A 6,000-nucleotide genomic window follows, 5' to 3' on the forward strand; every position below is an offset into this window, starting at 1 on the left:
GCCAAGAAGAAATAATATAAATTCAGGACCAATGTCATATGTCTATAATTTTAGTTATCTATCTACATAAAGTTTACATTTTTACATATTTTTATTTCAAATACTGGTAATTAAATGGAATGCTTGGCATAGTGACTGATAGTAGTAACATAAAGGTAAGTAAATCAGCTAGTGGGCACACTTCCTGCATTTGCCTGTCAAGTTTGTCACTTTTTTGCCCTTGTATCTTGGCAGCCAACAGAATCTAAGAGCCTCTGGTTCCTAATCTGTAAATACAGATAATGATAACACTTAATTCATTAGTGTTGGTGAATTTAAGAGATAAGCGCTAATCTCCTAGCACAGTGCCAAGCGTAAAATTAGTATTAATGTCATTATTATTATTTATCTAAACTTATTTCTCTATGCTTATATTAAATATTGTACCCTATGTGTCATGAAGTGTAGAGTAGGGTTTATAATATTTTAACTTCCTACATTCAGAATATTACATTTTCTACAAAATATCTTTCTTTGAGAGTCTTGTCATCTCTCTACTACTCTCTACTATTCCACTTTTCTGTCTTTCAATATCCTTCCAGTTATTCCCTACTCATTCATCAAGGACATAAACTTGTGTACCAATTCATACATAAATTCTTACAGATTCCCTGTGAAATGTGTCAACAACAGGAACTCTCCCAATTTTGAAATCAATGCTAATTGTATATGGTGAGCAATTCCTTCTCAAACTAGATACGGAAAGATAACCTAAGAATGGGTTAAATTAGAGTAGCTTATTTCCCTCTATTGTGAAAATTAAAATGTAAGCCTCATTTGTTAAAAAAAAAAATCAGGAAATGTGTTATTATTTTCCAGGAGTACTATTGCTAAGTTTTACTATTCTATTTGATATTTTGTAAATAACCCCACAGTATCTATAGGCAAAGTTCCATAACCTGAGGAGAACTGCAATATAGTAGATACCTATATGACCGGAAGAAGACTACCTAAAAACTTAGAAATGTATAACATGTGGCGTAGAACTTTCTATATTATGAGAACTTCCTGACCCAGAGCCATTCAGTTGTGTGTCCAGGGTACGATAACTTACCCTTGAAGGAATCACTAGGATGAGTCACAAAGAATTGGACTCAAAAGGCTAGAAAGACTAAGAGGACTCTTTTTATTAAATGGCTTATTTTAGTACTATTTACTTCCTGCTGATCTTTTATAAATCTTTCTAGTCTCATAAATCTTTAGTCTCCTCTCAATCTCTTTTTCATATGTTAATATATTTTAAGAAAGGGAAACTGATGCCAATTTTCTTCTGATATTATTGCCTTAAGGAACAAAAAGAGAACACTCCAGCTTTAGGAAAATGAATGCTCATACAATGAATTGCATTAGTACAGTAACACCACACTCTATACCTACAATTAGAGCAACAGTTATTTCTGTATTCCTATACAAATTGATAGAGTTAGTATATTTATGAATTTACTATCCCAAATACTTTTTTTCAGTCATTTTTTATCATGAGAAAACATAGATAATTCCCAAAGACTCTTAAATAACATTTAATAAGTGAATAAATAGAGCCAAATGCACAGCTTCCACTTTTTAGTCATTGAACAATTTTTTTTTTGCTAGTTTGAGGTTATCTGAGGGTGAACTGAAAGGAAAAAGAGAGAAAAGAATTAAGAATAGAATACTCACTTCTCAGTACCTTGACCTTCCTCCATTTGAGAGCCTCAGCACTTCTCCATTGCCTCATGTTGTGTTCCATCTGTGGGTTCCAAAATTCTAATAACTCTTACTATAAAAATTTACTCCTTCAGATCTCTCAATTCTTACTTTCATTTAACCTCCTTTCAACTCAGTAAATCTTCTAATGCATGGCCTTTCCTTTCTCTTTGAGTCTCACTTGCACAGCACTAGCTACTAGTCTCAACTTACTCTGAATAAACTACCTTATTTTGCCATCAGTTCAATTCTCTCACACTGATAACTTCAAATACCTAAGCTTCTTGTTCATCCACACTAGTGGGTGGCCTTATTTCCTCAGAATCCAATCAATACCCGTTCTTATTCTATTTAGGAAAAAAAAAAAAAAGTACATTAGTTTCTCATGCCTGTTTTAACAAATTACCACAAAGCTTGGTACCTAAAACAAGCATACTTCTCTTGAAAACAATCACACTTTTTAGGGTCATCCAAAATCAGTTTTTCTGGGCTGAAATCAAAGTGACAGGAGGGCCAGTTTCCCTCTGGGGAGTCTGGGAAGATCAATTCCTTGTCTTTTCCAGCTTTCAGCTACATTTTTTACATTTCTTGGCTCATGGCTCTTTTCTTCATCTTCAAAGACAGCAGCACAATATCTTGCTTCAATTCCTACATTGTCTTTTGTCTCTGTAGTCAAATCACCCTCAGCTTCTCTCTTATGAAAACACTCTTGATTATATTTATGGCCCACTTCGATAATTCAGGATTATCTCACCATCTCAAGAGCCTTAATTTAATCACATCTGCAAAATTCCTTTTGCTACAAGATTCCAGGGGTTAGGACCTGGATATTTTGGGAGGCCATTAGTCATCCTACGAAAATCCAGGTAGTTTTCACTGCTGGAGAAAAATTATGATTGTGTTGGTGGGTGCTATTACAAATCCTTGGTCTTCAGTTTCATTTAAATCTCCAACCACTGCCATCATTCTACTTTATGGTGAATTAAGAGTCCCAAAGTTCACGGTACCATTTCCTACCTCAGTTGCACTGGATGACTTATCCATAGGGTTACTTTAGTAAAATCTCTGCAGCCAGTACCTCATATTCTGCTCTAATTCTTGGATTAGGATTATTTAGTCGAGCATACAAACAGAATTTTGGACCTGTCCCGATCTCTTGTATTCCCTCTACCCTACTCTTCTGTAAGATTTTAGTGTTCCATATTTCAGAAAAAATGAGAATATCTGAAACATATTATGCTCTTTCATACTTTTTCACTTGTGATTTCTTCTTTCAGCAACTTCTCTTTGCATCTCACTTAAATGATTCTACCTTGATTAGTTCCAAGTCATAATCTGATATTTCCAGTTTTTGATTAAATACTTATAAGTTAAAAATTAACATAGACTATTACCCAATAACATGTGACACCTCAGCCTTTTTTATTAAAGTTACATTACCAAAGTATGACATAAGTTTTTATGTACTCCACCATACTCAAGCAGAGTACTCGAAATCATTTCTACTTCCATGAAGCTTCATGCTGCAAGCCATACATCTCAATAAGAAAAATCTTCAGTCATATTTTTAAAGAGGTAATATGTTTAATTAATTTAAAAAGAAGAAGAAGAAGTTGTGTATAGTTTGGGAGGATGAAGTAAATCATCTATGCTCTAGATAAAGCAAAGATTTGCTTTGCTAAAAAAAGAAAAAACAAACAAAATCTACACCTAAGGATAATGGGAAATAATGTTAAGATGACTTCTGCAAAGAAAGCCTTCACAGTAAGCTATAAAAATTTGAAACAGAAGACAGTAAGAGTCAACCTACAGCATGGGAAAATTTTCATAGTATCTATATTGATCAGAGAGAAAATTTTATTGAATAAAAATAGGTAAATATATTAGTTTATATACTATATATAACAAATATTTTTAAGTGTTTTTAAAACTATACCTGCTATGACATTTTTTTAAGCAAAGGCAGGGGAACAAAAGAATCCATAAAAAGAAAAACTACTGGCCAGGGATATGAAAATAAGGAAGTATATTTAAGGTATTTGGAGGTAGAAGTAGGAGAATAACTTGGCAATAAAACATATTTAAAATACAACCAGACTTCACATTCTTGCGTAAGATACACCAGGAAAGCTTGATGTAAATCTATATGGCGAGGAACCCCACTTCAATATTTGGCTTCAGGAAGACTATAGATAGATATCAGGAATCTGTTTTTGTATTGTTTTGCTTTGTTGTGCTTTTTTTTTTTTTTAACAAGAAGTCCTTTTTATGACTCTGATGCACAACAAAGTTTGGAAGACTTTTTAGTAGTTTAGTTTTGTAGGGTTTAAAAGGATGAGAAGGGGCTAGAGGGAAAGGTATTTTAGGCAGTAATAAAAATAGTCAGCAATTATTTGAACACGTATGTTTTGAATACACTTCTTCAAAATCTTTATATATACTATCCCATTTATTTGTAACAATGCAATATAGTGTGCTCTTTATCACACCCATTTTATTGATATATAAACAGAGAATCAAAATTATGAAGTAAATTGTCTTGAGTGATAATGTTGAATCAGCACTCAATTCTGGACATTAATACCAGAGTCATCACTTAGTAAATGTGGGACAATGTTTTGCTGGTGACCTCAGATAACCAGCCCCAAAGGAAGTTTTAGAAAGGAGTAATGCAAGAGAGATGTATAGGAAGGTTACCTGTACATTCTTTCCAAGAACATACATCTCTAATGTGATTACATGCATGACACAAATGCATAATCATTCAAAGTCCAAATTTGCTAAAACAGTGCGATAGTGTAGTTTCTCTGTTGAGATGAAGAAATATGTATAAAAGTATCCACAAGTATTCACCCCCCAATGCCATCATCCTATATTTATAGCCTACCACCTGAGTAAAAGAGCTGAAAACCAAAAATGACATGAATAAAGTACCTAAATAAGACTTCACACTTAAAATGGATTTTATCAATCTGTCCAGTTTGTGCTCCTAGTCAACAGCTTCAGAAAAAATGCCCTTTAATTTTCTAATTTTTGATATGGGATTTAAACAACAGATTTAACAGTTGAGACTACTGATAGATTGGAGTAAAGAAAATTGACTTTGCAGTCGCAGATTTTAGAAATATATGTATGTGTTTATCTCTCTCTCTCTTTCTCCTCCTAGGATGCAATGAGCACTGAAATCTAGAGAAAGAAAATACTGTAAAAGTTTACAGGATCCACTGAGACCCCACACATGAAAGCATTCATTTTTCAATCCCCGTGGCTATTTGTTTGCTCTCATAGATGTTTTTGAAGCTTTAAGAGATTATGATTAAATAAGATTTTACCAAGCGAAATCTCAGCTCTTAGCTTCAAAAGTCATCATGAAAATACTATCCTAGCTGCCAAATTCAGTTGGCACTACTGAATAGTGCTTTCACTTTCAAAATTTCAATTTCACTGTTAAGAAAAACAGATGATACAAATTTCCTATTTTACAGTAAAGCAAAAGATTGCCTAAAACAGTCTTTCCCAAACTGTATGCCAAGGAGCATGGTTACACAGGCTTTTAATACCAGAAAACAGATTTTTTTTTAGGCAAATACATTTAGGAAATTCTAGGTAAAAAAACTAAATAAATTGCTTTTCTGTATTACTTAGCAGAACCATATGAAGAGGTTTTGTTAATCACTAAAGAAGTGGGAAGTAAAACATGCAGTCTTTTCTAAACATATTTTTATACAGAATTCTTGCTATTCTACAACATCTCAAAAGAGCATTTCCTCAGAAGCCACATTTTAATTTCCTACAATTTCAATTGATACACAATATCAGGTAGAATACTTACTTTACTGCATTTGATTTCAAGATTTATAAAACTATTACAGGGATTTTTTTCCCCAAAATTGTGAATAGAAGATGATAACTATTCTCACAAATACATATCAATAACCATTACTAAATATTTCAGTAGGCTTCTAATGTTCCTATCTGCCCTTTTGCCCTATACTGCTTTTATCCACTCTTGAGGGAAACTACTTATTCCCTACTAAAATTATATGTAAGTATTGAGAACTATAAGTGCAGTTCTTCTTTAAGTACCATTGTGTGGTTATACAACCTACTGATGACCTATCATAGTACCACATCAGTCATTCACACTGATGGCTGCATATGTATTGGGCAGTCATGGGGTAGAAGAAGAGAACATCAGTTGTTCTGCCCAGCATATTATTCATCCTATCATCACTTTGTTGGTGGGAATTACTTGTCTGAATAAGAATCATGTGA

The sequence above is a fragment of the Globicephala melas genome, chromosome 5 (assembly GCF_963455315.2).
Source record: "Globicephala melas chromosome 5, mGloMel1.2, whole genome shotgun sequence".
NCBI classification, from domain to species: Eukaryota; Metazoa; Chordata; class Mammalia; order Artiodactyla; family Delphinidae; genus Globicephala; species Globicephala melas.